The 17,763-nt window shown below is 46.0% G+C and overlaps 1 protein-coding gene across 2 annotated transcripts in view; it reads right to left on the bottom strand.

The window, feature by feature from the left end:
- Positions 1–16,107, bottom strand: part of LOC144098333 (potassium voltage-gated channel protein Shaw-like) — a 107,626-nt gene extending 91,519 nt beyond the window's left edge. Inside the window, exon 1 of one of the 2 annotated variants that reach the window (XM_077630892.1) lies at positions 15,470–16,107. The gene's annotated coding sequence lies outside the window, so the exon portion shown is untranslated. The remainder of the gene's footprint in view (positions 1–15,469) is intronic. The other variant, XM_077630895.1, reaches the window with a different exon arrangement.
- Positions 16,108–17,763: the final 1,656 nt, after the last annotated feature.

The raw sequence follows: 17,763 nt of genomic DNA, 5'->3' as shown, positions 1-17,763 counted from the left end.
TTGCTTTAGTTTTCTTGCATATTAATTTCTAGACCCAATGTTTTTCTTTGCTTGTCTTTTCAATTCATCCCCTCCGTGACTAAGCACGGCAATGCCATTAGTGAATCGCAGATTACTAAGGAACTCTTCATTAACTCTTATCCCCACTGTGTTCCCAGTCCAGACTTATGAATATCTGCTGTAAATGGGCTGTGAATAGCATTGGAGAGATCTTGTCTTTCTGCCTGACATCCTACCTTATCAGAATTTTGTTTCTGACTTTATGGAAGACTATGGTTGCTCTAGAGCCGTTATAAAATTCTTCCAGAATTTTTGCGTAAGGCTCATTTACACCCTGATGCTATAATGCGTGCATGACTGCTAAGGTTTCGACTGAGTAAAATGCTTTCTCGTAATCTATAAAGGCTATACTATATTGAGGTTGGTTATATTTTGTGCATTTCTGTGCCACCTTATTTATAGTGTGAGTGTGGTCTATTTTCGAGTAGCTTTTACTAAAGCCTGCCTGTTCATTTAGTTGGTTGAAGTCTAACACTGTCCCGATTCTATTAGCGAATGCCTTAGTAAACACCTTGTAGACAATGGACAGTACGATGATCGGTCTGTAATTTTTTGAGTCATTTACGTTCCATTTCTTATAGATAAGAGTTATGTTAGCGTTCTTCCAAGCTTCCGGTACGCTCGAAGTATAAAGCATGGCTTATACAGGGTAAATAATATTTCAAGTACGATTTTCCCACCGTCCTTCAACAGATCTGCAGCCTGATCCTCATCACTTGCTTTCTTTTGCATTACTCTTAAGTCTTTCTTGACTACCTCTTTCGCTACTGGGGGGATCTCCAATCACTGTGCACTACTGTCTTTCTGATTAAAGGCGTTATTATAATGACTGGTGTATAGGTTTGAGCAGAACTCTTAAGCTACTTCAACTATCTTATGCATATTGCTAATAGCATAGTTTACGCTAAATAATATTGTGTTCCGCATTGCGCGTGCGCCAAACGCTACAGAAGAAAAATTGGGTGGTCTTGTTCTAAAATGAAAATCGGTTATCGACCGTTGTTTTTTTTTTTTTTTGCAGAAGGAAAAAATGGCTAGATTGAAAATAACTAACAGGTTGTAGCAGTAATTCACACGCGGTGCAAGAATAGGTGGAGGCAGAAAGAACTTCGCAGCGTTGAACATCGTAAGGCAAGTTGGGAGGTTGTTATGTTCTGTGCAAAGCTAGCAATGCTATCACTTCGCTAGGCACGCTAGGTTTATTGGGGTATTTATTAGTACGAATTATAGGTCACACTAACAGCCCCTCGGGCATTTACGCATTGAGGACTATTGCGACAAAAATAAAACAGCAATGAAAATGAAGAAGGAGGTGATATAAACACAACTATGAATCGTCTTTTGACTGATGCACACAGTGACGTGTTGTAGATGCAGAATAATAGCGAAGCTAAAAGAAAGCTTCGAACGGAGGCCAACAAACGTATAGCCACAGGCGGCTGTGCAAACACTACAGACCCTGGGAGGCAACACGAGAGCCCTCACAGTGTCTGCCTCAAACCCCATATCATTTACCTCACCGCAGTCTCTATACTGGAGTCATGTCCCCAGAAAGTAGCTCGAGTAGCTTTCAATGCGGAAGCATTTTGTTTGCCGTCGCGCAATACGTTTTCGCCTTCACAGTCACAAAATTCCCTGATTGGTCGAGAGAGACCCATTACCGTGTGCTATGATCACAAGCTGCCCGCAGGAAAATTATATGTGTAACGTTAAGAGAAGGAAGACAGCAGAATAGTTCAGGGAATAAAAGCGGGCTAATTACATCGTAGTCGAAATCAATAGGAATAAATGCGATTGGGCAGGGCATGTAATGCGAAGGCAAGATAACCGATGGTCCTTAAGGGTAACGTAGTGGATTTCAAGAGAAGGCAAGCGTAGCGGAGGGCGGCAGAGAGTTAGGTGGGCGGACGAGGTTAAGAATTTTGCGGGGACAGGGTGGCCTCAGCTGGCAAGAGAGACGGTTAGTTGGAGAGACATGGGAGAGGCCTTTACCCTGCAGTGGGCGTAGTCAGGCTGATGATGATGGTGGTGATGATGATGATGAGTCGATATTAAGAGGAAGAAATGGGCTTGTGCAGGGCATGTAATGCGAAGGCAAGATAGCCGATGGTGCTTAAGACTAGCAGACTGGATTTTAAGAGAAGGCAAGCGTAGCAGGGGACAGCAGAAAGTTAGGTGTCCAGATGAGTTTAGGAAGTTTGCGGAGATAGGGCGGCCGCGGCTGGCACAGGACAGGGTTAATTAGAGAGACATGGGAGAGGCCTTTGCCCTGCAGTAGGCGTAGTCAGGACGATGACCATTCTAGAAGGCGATGACTTATGTATATCATATAAGAGCAATGAAACGAGCTCCAACCGGATTTCTGGCGTAAAAATCCCATGAACATTTGACACTCATTGCTGATAGCATATCAGGCAAGCTAAAAGCTATCGCTTTTTTTTAAGAATAGGGTAAATACTGGTTTGGTTTATGTGGGTTTAACGTCCCAAAGCGACTCAGGTTATGAGCAACGCCGTAGTGAAGGTCTCCGGAAATTTAGACCACCTGGGGTTCTTTAGCGTGCACTGACATCGCGCAGCACACGGGACTCCAGAATTTTCCCTCCATCGAAATTGGACTGCCGTGGCCGGGATTGAATCCGCGTCTTTCGTGTCAGCTGCCGAGCACCATAACCACTAACTAGGCCACCGCGACGGACTAATGTAGTGAAGAATTCCCCCGAGTTTTTCTAAATAGCACTTCAAGTCAGTAGAGGTGCATCCGCGCGAAAGTTTGCAGACACACATCTTGAGCGCTCTTATCGCTCACACTTCGGTTTAGCCATCGAGGCTGCGGAGGCGCGCTTTTACGGCAGCCAGATTAGCAAAATGTCTTACCTTACTTCCAGCACAGGTGCTTACATTTTACGAACGAGCAAGAATGCTTAGTATAGGAGGTACTTCTTTGGTTCTCTACATATCCTATATTTCGGTATTTCGTGCTTGAGATTCAAATGCGTATGGGTTCATTAAGTGCATCTCTACCCCTCCATCTCGCATACAAATCGCTCGAAGACGTTCGCCCCTCCCCCTCCTCCTCTTCCCAGCTGTGGCTGCGTCGCATGCCTCCATCGTCCGCTCGCAATTCTATTGCCGCCGGCGTCATTCCGCGGGAAATGAAGACCGGGCGAATAAATACCCCTTTTAAATTGTCCCTTCAAAAGAGCAGGATTCCTCATTCATTTTGCTGCGCGAACCCGCTCTTCCGGCCTCGTCCGCGCGTTTGGTGATCGACTCTCTCTCTCTATCCCCCCTCTTTCATTCCTTCTTTTCCCCTCCCATTTCGCTCTCTTCTTTAAATGGAACGTCTTCCATCCCGATTGTTCTTTTGAGACGCCGAATTGAGTATTCCTGGCGAACATACACAGCCTCATTTGCAAGCCGCGCGTCTTGGATGGTGGAAGAGATGAGCGTGCTGCAGTATTATTATTTTTTTCTTTTCCGTTTCATTTTCTCTCCAAGTGAGATTTTTTTTTTCCTTTCTTCAGCACCGAATCGTAGCGCGATCTGTCTCTCTCCGTCTTCCCTCTTTGGGTTTTATTCTTTCGTCCGCTGGTTATTTTTTTTATTCAGTATTCTCTCTTACGGTACGACTTCCTCCGCTATCGCTCTTCATAAAAGCAGGAGAAAGATAGAACCACGGACGGCTGACTCAGATCCTCGCACTCTCTTTCCGTGCATATGCTCAGAATCACACGTTGAGCTGCTGAAAAGACGCTTCCCCATATCCCCATCAAGACACTTCATGGTGTGTGCCTGGAATAGGGCTGAACGAAAAACGTGCATACTGTTTGCAATGCATTTAAAAGGGGCTGGCTTGCTGCAGAAACATTATTTATATTTTTCAGGTCCTAGTCTATTTCCTCGAAAAGTCAGACATTGTTTGACGCAAAGCTGTCCCTGTACCTAGACTTTTGTGTGTGCGTGTGCTGAAATTCAGTGTAGGTACAACCAGCGTGCTTCTATCAGCAACCAATACAATACAGATAGAAAGCTCTTTTACGGGGTCATGATCAGTGCATTAATTCCTGCAGAAGACCAGCCGACATTGCAGCTCAGCGTAGTGCTACCTATCGTTCTGTCTTTACGTTCGTTCATCTCGCCACTATGGGCAGAGAAGATGCCATGTTGCCTTGCCCCAGAAATGAAAGCGCTTTTCACTGCGTTTGAGGAGACGGCGTTGGGGAGATGTAAAAAGAGGTGTTCCCTGTACTACTTGCACCTGCATACTGGACCTGTGAGCTCAGTGGTTGTGGAATTCCGACGCTGAGAACGAGTCGGCCGGTTCAGTCTTGGCCGCGGCGGCCGCATTTTCATGCGGGCGAAATGCAGAAAAACATCCCCGAGAGTTTCATTATGTTCACTGCGTGTTTCACTGTCCGTTAAAAACCCGCATGGGGTCAGTTACTCAGAAGCCGTTCACTGCGGCGTGCCTCATTAGCTATCACTGCTGCTCGTTCGGAGGCTAAACATGTATGGACTATGAATCATTTTCCCACCAGGCAAAAAAAGTAGCGCAAATCTAACGGCGTTCCCGCAGCGCCATGAATGCGTTTGGCAGACACACGTTCGACGTATTCTTTCAGCGCATTCACGCCTATCGCACCAGCCCTGATGGTCGCCATCGCTCACGCATGCGTTGCCGTTTTGTCACATAGATGGGTGCTGTGTCAAGGTTTTGGGGCGGTTAAAGAAGATCGGCATCTCTGGTCTGGGGAATTGAAAAAGGCGAAGCGCTCACACGTTCGCGCGCATTCACCATGTGTTGTCGGTAACAAGCAAATCAGCAGAATGACTATCAACAGATTTTTTACCTGGAAATACAACTATCCCGGATAAATGCATTCAAACACAGTTAACCCAAAAACTCGTGAGCGTTTTTTTTTTCGGTCTCACAGCAAATATGTGAGTTGGCAGTAAACCCTCTTTTCTCACTAGAACCACTTACGTGAAGTGAGATAAATGCACTAAGAGCCATCATTTCGTAAAACAGAAAAACCTTTACTGCAGAAATTACAGGCTCTGACGTCATCTCATATACCTCTCGCTGCCAGCAATGAAAATTAGAGGTAGCTGGAAGCACTCACTAACTGCTGCAGGCAAAAAAAAACAGTTTTTAATCACCACCCTTCAGCGGCTAGCTAAACCGCCAAAATATACGTAGTCACTGTTAGCTCCAGAAAGGAACATAAAGTGACAAGAAAAATAAATAAAAGGAAAAAAATTTATTGCGTCAGCGTGGTTACACATGACTGTAGCACAAGTGTTTAAGCAAATATACACTGCGGTGTCGCTCCGCCGCAGAGAGAGCGTTTCAACCTAATGACGCAATTTGCGCAGCAGTTTTCGGGCCGACGATCAGCGGAAGCCGTGTGTAGCGACACAGTCGGCGTGTCTGCGAAGCACGGTTTATTTTTCGAGTCCCTCAGCTCGACCCAGTCTGTGAAAGAAACGTCGTGGATGCCACGGTGTCACAAGTTGGCGCATTCTTACGAAAAGTATTTCTACCAGTCACTTGTCCAAAGTTAGCATGCGCGCAGTGCTTTAGTGTTTTTAATGGATAACTCTTCAGGTGCTTTTAAATGCGCTGTTGTTAGTGAAACTCTGTGCTAACTGCATGGAGCTGCGACACGGCGCGGGGCTAACTTTAGGTGGCCTGGTTTGGTATCTATGCGTGGTCGTAAAATGCAGCGGCGCCGCTAACTTTCACGCATGGCGGTTGTGATGGCAGTTGCGAACTGCATGCGTTAAATGGTCACTGGAGGCTAACCACTAATTTCGCCTGCAGATATATTAACGCGTTCTAACGACGAAGAGGGCACTTTCGCTGGCGTTATAAGCCAGGAGAGAAATAACAAATTAACTAATAGGTAGTGTAACCACCGGCCGTTTTCATAAGAAAACTGTAATGACGTTAGTGCCGATTTTTGTGCGCGTATCTGAGGCTAGTTTGTACTATCATTCACTTCAAAAGAGTCAATGTATACGGAGTCCTTTTTGCTCATCCTGGTGCGACTTTGAACCGAGTGCAAGGCAAAAAAGGTTTAATTTTTAAAAGCAACCTTCTCATTAACGAGCACGTCTGTTGCTGCCGAAGAGACACCACCATTGGCAGAAACAGCCATAGAATCAATTTCTATAAAAGAAATAAATTAATTTCCAAGTGTCCCTTCAAGGCGTATGAGTCCTGTCGACGGTCCTTGAGGGATGCATTAGTTAGTTGTCTTTAGGTGCCTCTTTTTAACTCAGTCCGCTCTTCTTTTTTTTTTCCCGTGAAGTTTCGTTCGGTTATCAGCTGTGCAGAGACAGTTTCGCGGCGTCCAGGTAGCCGTTTAGGTGCATAACAACACGCATAAACTGCAACATATATAGCACTTCAAGATGTAGGAACATAATCAAAATACGCGGAATCGTAGAGATAATGCTAGAGAAAAACTCTGTAGTCTATCTCGTCGGTCGAAAGTATAGTGAAGGCGTAGCCCATTTGAGGACGGCTCATAGATTATGGTTGCCGCACATCGATGTAGAGCAGGGCTGCTGAACATCTTGCCGCTTTCGCCTGCTTCTCTTTTTACTCGAACTGGGCTGCGCGCATGGCTTCCCTGGCCGCTTTCGGAGGCTTTTCTTTTCGGGCTGGAAAGTGCACGTGGCATTTCGGCCACCGACGTTTCTAAGCGCAGATCTAATCCATGAAAGATAACGAAAACTACGATTTTAAGGTTGTAGCGCGAGAGGTTAAATTGCTTGAAACCAGTCTGCAATTTTATTCACGAATATATAATTGCATCAGGTAGATTCCTCTGCTAGAAGAGAAATAGTTCACTGCGTTTTTATTTCCGCCTTTTTTTAAATTCTTTTTAATCCAAATTCGTGTCTAGGCCACAAAACTATCCAATCACTCCACTCCTTGCCCATGAGTGAGTTTGTATCAGCGATGCAACCTTGGCCAATCTTCTACCGTGGGTATGTGCCATTAAGCCTCGGGACATCATCATCATCAAATTATAACAGGCTGGGCGGGATGCTCGAGCTGTGGCTGAGTGGTCTTAGATATGGGCAAGCGGAACTGCTCCGTTTACACTGGCGCTGGTTCGAATCTAGCTCGGAGGTATGGTATGTGAAAGTCTTTTTTTATACAGGATGCCATTCAAACAAAAAATTTCGGAAAGCTTCTGATATATTCAGCCTCAGGTAGCGCCACCTTCGCACTGAAGATCGGCTTCATGTGCCGCCTCAGGTTCGTCGTGGTTTCCAGACAATGTCTCTCTTGATTTGCCGAGAACAGAAGCTGGAAGCACTTCACGCTGCTCACGAATGCACAGATATCTATACTAGCTGTTTCTACACCAATAATAAATAACATAATTAATATGAACAGCTAGGAAAGTCGGGAAAAGTTTATTGAGAAGTGCGCGAAACTTGACTAAGATAGGGGTGAAAAGAACTTAAGGCGATAAAAAGCTGAGTGCAACACAACGCATAAAGTGCAGTTTTTTGGGTGCTGCCGAAGTGTGGTAAACGACATTCCAAAATCATGCGTCCTTGTTTACATCGGGAAAACTTTAATGTTCGGCTCAAGGGCACATGACCGCGTTGAAATCAGATCACTCCTATCAGGTTTCTGAGCATTGCAAGAAGAATTATCCTGTTTCAGTCCTATTTTTGGATAGCACCACTGTCCTTTGAAAGCATTCTGACAATTCAACTAAAAAGGCACTGAAGCTGTACAGATTCTAAGGTTGGGTAGTGATTGCATTAGTATGCCCTCAGTCGCGCTCGCAAGTGATGTAATCGCTTTTTTAGGTGGCCCCTGATCCTTGTCTTGTAGTGATTTTCCTGATGATTTTTCTGCATGGAACCGGTGCGGCTGCGTGATTTCTTCTGCGCATATATTCGCGTCTTCCTTTATAAAAATCTAGTTGCCGGTATCTCCTCTCTAGCGTCGTCTTATTCTCGTGTCCTTGTCAGGGTTCCCGCTTTTGCCAACGAAAAGCACAACAGTTTTCAGGCGGTATAAATTGCACATAAAATAATAAATGTCTATTTATACCATATATGGCTGTAGAGATATCTTTTTTGAGCCAGCCAATCGACGACTTGTGCCGCAACTCAGAGCTACGAGCATCTACTGAGCGATGACTCGCAGCGCCAATAGTTCGCACGAAATATAATTCAACGTGCTGGAGCGAATTTCCACAGCTTATATGGCAGAACAATGCATTACCTCGGAAAGGCGTGGTTCAGTGTTGACGCCTCGCACCAGGACGAATACTTCTTCAGCTATGAAACATTAGGAAAGCTGCATTGCATCTCTCCGTTGTCGTATGAGTGTGTTCATGTGTAAAAACCACTGATATATGCTAGCCTGCGTTGGAGAGTGGCTTTGGGGGAGAGAGGCAGTGACAGAATGGTACAACAAATAGTTAAGGAAGAATCTGCTAAAAAACTTTGCGGCCCCAAAATTGAGGTTGTGGCTAAAATATCTGTTTTTCATTAAAGAGCCCTCTCTTTCTCTCTTCACTCTCACTCATGTGAATATTAATGGTCATACTCTCTGTATTGAATCTGACATCGCACCAGCTACATTCAGGATTCGCTGATTACCACGCAGCACGTTCCATTCCAGCTGTGAGTCCGTTCTGACCAGCCGGGCAAACCCGAAGCCTTGGGCCGCGCGGCCCCAAAGGCCCTCGCACGCGCGCACATCGGTTGCTTGGAGGCCACGCTCGCTCCGTTCGATACTGTACGAGCGCGCAGAAATTCGGCCTGCCGAGCGTCGATCGATCCTAAATGTCACGTACAGCAGCCCGCGCTGGCGGGGTGCGCAAAAAAAAAATCTAGAGAAAAGGGTAGAAAAAAACAACAAACCGGCCAAATACCGTCGCGTCGATGCAAGGACGGTGATGGCGTTCGCGTATATCTCCAGCCGTTCTCCCTCACCCCCTTTTGTCTATGAGTCATCCCCAAGGAGGATGGCACTTAAAAGAGAAGACAGCCGGGGAGTTCGGTGAGCGTAGCTCTTTATCGTCGACACCTCTTGGATATAAAGGTCTCTACTTGGGACAGGCGCTCGTTTACTGCACGGCAGACGCACTAAGTCGGTCACGCACTCCACCTATTGGCGGCTACAGAGCGAGCTCCACATTTTTGCTTTCAAGTGGCAGAGCGGCAAGAAAGCAGTTGGAAGCTTCGGTATACTGCGGGCCAAGAAATGTGCACCGCACACCGACCACGGCCTTCCCATTGCGCTCAGCTTCAAAAGCCCTGGGGATGGTCTCGTGACACTTGTGTGCCATGCGTCTATTTAGCACTGCCCGTAGGTATACAGTAAAGGCACTGGCTCTGCCTCACACCTTGTCCACGCATCGACCGGAGTCCTGACATGCTTTCCAAATGCGATAGGCTTATGGTAGGAATCAACTTTCTCTGGAGTAGGCAATGGGAAACAGAATGTTTCCACTCATGGAGGTGTGTGAATCAAGCGGTTTCGCCTAACAAAATTATTTTGTTCTAAATGATCAACGTCAATCAAGAAACCAATGGGCAAAAGCAGCTCCATCCCATTGTGTGTGAATCAAGCGGTTCCGCCTAACAAAATTATTTTGTTCTAAATGATCGACTTCAATCAAGAAACCAGTGGGCAACAGCAGCTCTATCCAATTGTGTGGGAATCAAGCGGTTTCGCCTAACAAAATTATTTTGTTCTAAATTATCGACCTCAATCAAGAAACCAGTGGGCAAAAGCAGCTCCATCCCATTGTTTGTGAATCAAGCGGTTTCGCCTAACAAAATTATTTTGTTCTAAATGATCGACCTCTATCAAGAAACCAGTGGGCAAAAGCAGCTCTATTCTATTGTGTGTGAATCAAGCGGTTTCGCCTAACAAAATTATTTTGTTCTAAATGATCGACCTCAATCAAGAAACCAGTGGGCAAAAGCAGCTCCATCCCATTGTGTGTGAATCAAGCGGTTTCGCCTAACAAAATTATTTTGTTCTAAATAATCGACCTCAATCAAGAAGCCAGTGGGCAAAAGCAGCTCCATCCCATTGTGTGTGAATCAAGCGGCTTCGCCTAAGAAAATTATTTTGTTCTAAATTATCGACCTCAATCAAGAAACCAGTGGGCAAAAGCAGCTCCATCCCATTGTGTGTGAATCAAGCGGTTTCGCCTAACAAAATTATTTTGTTCTAAATGATCAACGTCAATCAAGAAACCAATGGGCAAAAGCAGCTCCATCCCATTGTGTGTGAATCAAGCGGTTCCGCCTAACAAAATTATTTTGTTCTAAATGATCGACTTCAATCAAGAAACCAGTGGGCAACAGCAGCTCTATCCAATTGTGTGGGAATCAAGCGGTTTCGCCTAACAAAATTATTTTGTTCTAAATTATCGACCTCAATCAAGAAACCAGTGGGCAAAAGCAGCTCCATCCCATTGTTTGTGAATCAAGCGGTTTCGCCTAACAAAATTATTTTGTTCTAAATGATCGACCTCTATCAAGAAACCAGTGGGCAAAAGCAGCTCTATTCTATTGTGTGTGAATCAAGCGGTTTCGCCTAACAAAATTATTTTGTTCTAAATGATCGACCTCAATCAAGAAACCAGTGGGCAAAAGCAGCTCCATCCCATTGTGTGTGAATCAAGCGGTTTCGCCTAACAAAATTATTTTGTTCTAAATAATCGACCTCAATCAAGAAGCCAGTGGGCAAAAGCAGCTCCATCCCATTGTGTGTGAATCAAGCGGCTTCGCCTAAGAAAATTATTTTGTTCTAAATTATCGACCTCAATCAAGAAACCAGTGGGCAAAAGCAGCTCCATCCCATTGTGTGTGAATCAAGCGGTTTCGCCTAACAAAATTATTTTGTTCTAAATGATCGACCTCAATCAAGAAACCAGCGGTCAAAAGCAGCTCCATCCCATTGTGTGTGAATCAAGTGGTTCCGCCTAAGAAAATTTTGTTCTAAATGATCAACCTCAATCAAGAAACCAGTGGGCAAAAGCAGCTCCATCCCATTGATGGCATCAGATTCACTCTCTGTGTCGCACAATACACTGTTCTTGTTACATAGCGTTTTTTACAATAATATGGGCAAAATTATGGCATACTATAACTGCGGGAGTTTAAATAGCTAGGCGCTGTGTTTCTTTAGTCTAAATAAAGATTCATGTGTTTGGTATTCAATAAACTGGTTTATATTATGTCACGCATATTTCTCGCCCTTTTTGGCAGTGCGTTGACTAAGGCACGACACTATATTAGTTTATTTGATTGTTGGCCTCCGCTGCTTCTGACTATCTGAAAATTTTTGCATTGATGCCTTCTTTGAGGCAATAATTGAATATCACCGAAACGCAGGTGAGCATTCAAGATCCCTAATGTAAAGGCTTGTCGACAGACTTCCAACTGAGTGCCTCGTACCTTGACCAATTTTTCTAGTCATGCAAGAATGGCTGAGTAGAACTATTCCATTTATAACAAGGTGGACAACTCAAGGCACTGGAATCGCATCACACCTTCTACGCTTGCCTGTCTAACGAAATAAACAAACAGACAGAAACTTTCGACAATGAGCGCCTTTAGCATTTTGGGCCAATCCTCTCGATTATCGAAAAACCAAGAGAGAGTAGTTAAAGCTCTTTAACTATTTCCTTTTTGGGCAACTTCACCTTAAGGCAGACACCACTGTTCTTCTGTGTGATGTAAAGCATGCTGCTTTATAGCATTCGCTTACAAGCGTGAACTGAGAGTGAAAAACAAAACGAAAGTGGCAAGAGAAGAGCGCAGCTTTCAAACTTTTCCCCCGAGTTTAGGCAAAAACGGAGAGAGCAGAATGTACGGGGAGAGAGAGAGCTGCTGTTCTTTACTCGAGTTTAATAAGAACGGAAAGACAGCGGCGCCGCTATCGGGCGAATGCCGGGCCCAGCGAAGTCGGGGCGGGAAAATGAGCTCTGCGCAGAGAGCCGCACGCACCAGTGCACCACCTCCTCTTTCTTTCTTTGTCTCTCGTTCTGGCTCACAGGCGCCATAGAAACGGCGCAGCCAAACTGAGCGCGTCTGTGCGGCCCCGGCCGAGAACGAGCGTCCGTAAACACGCCCGCGCCTGAAAGCGACGCTGCCACCGTCGCTGTGACCGTGACGCTGTGCGGTTGCGCTAACGCTAGGTTTTTTTTATTTTTCTGCCTTCTTCTCAATCGAAGGAAGAAAGGAAGATGCTGTGCACAATGCCACAGTGTTCTTTGCCCGAGAGCGTTGGTATGACGCGTTCCCGTGATTGAAGATCCGCTCTTTGGCGACCTCAAGATCTCTGAAGCTGATCGCACCCCAAGCGAACTCGCTTTACGCGAACGCAACGAGACGCCGGCTCCGAGGAGAACCTACGCGGTGGACAACAGTGCGGTGGAACACAGAAACAAGACGGAACAAGCGCTTCTTTGTCCCTTCCCTTCTGTTTCTATTCCACCGGCCTGTTCATCATGAACCTATCCCTTTCAGGAGCCACATTTTTTGTTTTTATTGAGAGCAATTATTTTTCGTCATAAGTAGTATAACCAGGCATCATGAAATCGAAGAACGGTCTTAGTTTCCCAGCGCGAAAGACCATCGGTTAAGTTTTTACAAGGATTCGTTAAATTTCGTGCAAAGAGTCAGGCTGGTAAGAAAGAGTTGTGTTCAACTGCCCGGATTTATCAGGTAATTACTCGGGAGATCATTGAATCAATCCGTTTTTCGAAGGTGCGGATTATGCTCGACATTAAGCAAGAACAATCGATGCGACCACTGGCAGCAAAATCTGTCTGCCTAAAAATACCAACATCACTGTCTTCTGAAATATTAGTTACTGCGTTCGCTATATGGCATGAAAACCCAATTTTTTTGCGACGAGATGTATGCTAAATTCAGTTGTAACAATAAAATCCCTGTTTGGTGCAGCAAAATGTGAAAAAAAAAAGCTACGAGCTTGCTCTGTACACTATTGTGTACAAAGCGCTCAGCCTACCCAACTAGCCTGCCAAACTTTCTTCGAAAACCTACGCCTTTGTGCATACCAGCACATGGGTTTCCCCGAAAGAAAAACAGAATATCATGGTTCTCAATGACACTACATATTTTTACTACCTGTTCTGTTGGTGGGTGCTCGCGCGTCATGGATGAATGTCCGCATGGAGGCTTGCATATATGCACGGAAGAATTCGGACGCTTATTTTTTTTTCTCCAGTTTCATGAACTTTCGTCAGTGTGTACGCAAGAAAATACTACTCAGGCTGAGCCTAGCTTTATGGCGACCATCTTGTAATCTATTCGACAGTAGATTTTCCGATGCAGGGATCCATCGAGATGCTCCCAACTGCCGAGACATAACGCAAGATCAGCAAGTTGTCTCAACCATAGACACATTTATCTGCATATGCTTCAGGAGAGTGCCGTTGTGCATCATCGTGGTATTGTTAAACAAAACATTTAACTTTGTATGACTTAGCGTGCCTAAGAGAAGCACGTGTTTAGCTCATTTGCTTTTAATCTTTTCTGTGATGCCCTGACTTTCAGCTAAGCAACTTGTAATATGCCTCCACCACGTTAAGGTTGACTATATTGTCCGGGCCATTGCTTCGTTACCTGACATTTATCTTACCTGTGTTTCCTATGGTATCGCAATTTATTTTCGTTCAACAAATGTCGGAGAAAGGTTCCCCTCTTAAAAACAATTTATTACCTTTGAAACAAAGGTGAGTGGCTCAGCGATAAATTGCTTTCTTGATTTCTTGGTAGCTGTCGCTCAATCTGGTGACGTTAATGTTCTTCAAGATGGATCGCCTGTATCGCATGTAAATAATTCTGGGTAAAGGTCGTGTATATCGAAATTATTATGCCAAACAAAACTAATCGTTGCAGGCAACCTTGCGCTACGACCAGACGAGGCAGTTCCAGGCTGCTAATGCGAATAAACCAGCCTCAAACACAGCTTTAAAAGCAGAAATAAAAGACTGCCGATAACCCATTGTGTATAGCAGAAAAATATTAGAGTGTACTGATGTAGAAGTTTTTGAGCATGACTAGTATGCGCACAAAATGTGTGTGTGTGTGTGGGGGGGGGGGGGCGGTGAGATACAAGAATGTATGTAAAACTAATAAATAACTAAATAAGGCTGACCCAAGTTTCTGTAGCACGCCAGTGTTCAAAGCGGACTGGACTGTGTTGACGTAGGCTACATTTAACAATACGACCACATGTGTTAAGCGGGGAAGAGAAGTGATATGCATAAAGCTGTTAATTAGTGAGGCAAAGTCGGTGGGAACTCCTACAGCTCGCCAGCCTTCAAAGCCACCTAAACTGCGGTCTGATAAGCAACGTAACTGCGCGCCATTAGGCGAAACTTGATTGGTAGCTTTGCAGCATTTAGACAGTGTGCTGTAATATGTGGTTCTAGGGAGCACAGCGTGTTTGTGTGTTTGAACACGCTCATCATTATCTACAATGTTATAGACTCCGGACTGATTAAAGAAAAACAGCGCATTCAAGACGGGCGCATAATGGCGTGGCGCTGCTTGTTATAAGGTGAGGTATTCAAATAGTACCTATTCTGCAAATTTAAGCTGTTTAATAGTGCGTGTGAAAAAACATTCCTCTCTTGAGCTTTTCTTAGCGCAGTGTTTTGTCGTGGTATGTTATTCCTCATTGCAGGAGAAGGCGCGGGAGCAACGCCTCTTTCCATTCAGGTGTCTCCTCCTTTCCATCTTTTTCTTGAATATGGCCGACATGGAGGCATTTCTGTCTAGGTAATGCATATGACACGTATTCCTTCCCCAGCGTGAAGAACACAACTCTAAAATTATTAACGATAAGCAGGCGCCTCGTCGTTTATTTTTGTCATTATATTTATTCTAAGGTTTGACCTTAAGCACGCGCATTAAGGTCATCATGTAAGACGTGCTCAAAACTCAGATTTGAATTTTGCTCTAGGCGTCTTTTCGGACCCAAGGACTATCTGAAGTTCAAATGGGCAACGTAATACGAACGTGCAGACCGTGTGAATCTCTATCTTTGTTTTCTAAATGCTTCCATCGGGTGTGCACGTGCGTTGTGCAGTCGTGTCATTTAAGGTTGTTTCGACATGGTGTTGGAAGTTAAACTTATGGCAGGTCTCCCCATCTTTCTACAAGTTTTCTGGATCTTCTCTCTTTCTCTCTCATTTACCATAGTATGATCCACATTGGCATCCATAAGGCGGTCCAGTCAAACAAAGAGCATTGCGGCGTTGTGAGATAGAGTTGTGCGAGAAAAGCTGCGAGATAGAAACAATCGTGGAAATGTTCTGCTGGGAACCTTCAGTTATGAGGAGCAGCAGTGACCGAGGGCTCGCTATACTTGCCTGCAGGTCATCACGGGCGCTGCAGCGTTGTCACTCGGGACACACAGTGGTGGCAGCGGCCAGCAGCCGAGTCAGCGTCGCTAGCGACGGCCTCGCGTCCACTGCTGGGCTGCGGAGGTCCTGCGGCTTGCGTCGACGACTCGCCCAGCTCAGAAGAAAGGCCTCTCATGGCTAGCGAACCACCGCAGAGGCGCCCTCAGCACGCACACAGTAGACGGGGCGACGCACAGAATAACGCCGACGCGATGTACCAACCCGCTCACGGGACGGCCCCAGCGACGGCTCCCTAACCAACGACAGCGATGACGTCGAGTCGCGAAGTGCCGTACGGCTACGGCACCTCTCTTCTGTCGGTCGCTTCGCCGTTCACCAGCGGACACGCGCGGCGACGACGCCGCTTCACTGGCCGAATGGTCCTCTCGGTGAGCAGCGACTCCAGCTTGTCGGGTGAGGAGCTCGGCGTTTGTGCTCTTTCGTTGTGTTCGTCACTTGGCGCGCGGGCGGTGTATAGTAGGCACAGAGGCGCGTGGGAGGCCACGACGGTGCGCGCAGCCCTGGGACAACCACCCCCCTTTTCGGAGGCGCGAAAAGGCGAAGCGGCCCGGAGCGGCCGGCCTTCCTGCGGCTGTCCTCACTGCGGTGCCTGCGGAGGCGCGCGGCGAGGGGGCGCCCTCTGGACGTGAGCGGCGCAGTTAAATTGATCTGATTTCCTTCCCTCCGCGGCTACAGCGCGGGTTATAGAAACGGGCGAGAGAGGGGGTGACCCCCACTCCCACTCCCGCCGCGCTACCACCTCTGTCGGTGACGATGACGACGACGACGACCTGACCCCCTCACACATACACACTTGCAGGAACGCAGCACACCCAAGAAACGCTGCCCCGCCACGCACGGGCGGCCTTCTGCCGCCCGCCTCTCCACTCCCTACTCCCTTCCAGGCTTCGAGCGCGAAGTGTAGGTGGCTTCGGCGGGCGGAAATCGGGAAACTTAATTGGCCCGCTGGCGGCAGCAAGCTTCTGAATGTCGTTCATTCATTCCACGGCCCTTTGGCGCCCACTTGAGAGCCTTCGTGCGTACCGATTGTATCTGCTGTCGCGTGAGCAGTCTTTTCATGCAAAGACTCACTGTTGTAGTACAATGCGTGTCCCACCACGTTTTTCATAAGCGAGGCTCTCAAATTGTTATTGTGTGCTTATTGTGGGAAAAGAAGAAAGACCCTTTCCCCATTCCTAAAACCCGAATCCACGTTCGCTTCCTTTTTTTTTTCCACACTTGCAAGATGGCTTCGCTGCTTTATGACATATATTGCAATAAAGCCTACTTTACAGAGTAGGCTGATGGGTTTATGGTTCTGATGGCCTAGGCATGACGCTTATACTTGGAATTTCGTGATCATTCTTCTTCGACGCCACTGCATCACGTTTTAGCTTCTGACTAGTTGAACAGATAGTAAGATTACCGGTTGCAATTATCTGCCCTGTCTCCTGATTTTTCTCTGTTGTCTCGGTCATGTGGTTATTTCCAAGTGCATGCGAAAAGTTTGAACGGCCGTGCACGGAAAAATTTTCTCCCAATACTAATCCCGAATTTCGGTTTCTGTTGTTCAAAATACGTAACTCACGCAAGGCATTAGTGGTACAGTGATGAGCTGTGGTAAAATTTTTAATATTGATGTTCATAACAATCTCAGTTGCGTTTGATACGAACAGAAAGCTGGGCGACTTTGTTTATATGCATCGTGGAAAAAGCGCATGAATACAATGGAGTTAATTTTCATGGATGCATGAAGTTAATTTTCAGTTCAGAGTTAGCGCTCGTCCTCGTGGTTTCTCATCCTGTCGTCTTCACGCGCTTTTTCCACCATGCCTTTCATACCTTCCTGCTCTATTTTTTTTATTTCATCCAGATCAATGGTTCATCAAGTTATTGTGTTGCATTTCCACTTTCACATCTCAATATATGCTCAATTTTCCTCATGCAGTGCCCTCTTATGAGATCCTGGGGTAAAAATACATAAATAATAAGTAATTACCGGACGCGTTCTTTAATAAAACTGTTGCCGCCGAAAGGCAATCATAATACTTTGAAATTGCTTTTCAAATTAAGCTGTACGTTATTCATATCTTACACCCAGCAATATTGTAAACGCCCCGAACATCCCCTTTGGATGGCATGAGTTGACGCAAGTCATCCCAGGCGCCAAAAATTCTCTTCATTTGGAGACACTACGTCCTCATCCTCGCAGAGTGGTCTCTTTGGTTTGCCCCGATGGTTCTATTTTCTTCTGGAAGCGT

The sequence above is a fragment of the Amblyomma americanum genome, chromosome 7 (genome assembly GCF_052857255.1).
Source record: "Amblyomma americanum isolate KBUSLIRL-KWMA chromosome 7, ASM5285725v1, whole genome shotgun sequence".
Taxonomy (NCBI): domain Eukaryota; kingdom Metazoa; phylum Arthropoda; class Arachnida; order Ixodida; family Ixodidae; genus Amblyomma; species Amblyomma americanum.
The sequence above is the reverse complement of the archived record's forward strand: the minus strand, read 5'-3'. Positions and strand labels throughout refer to the sequence as shown.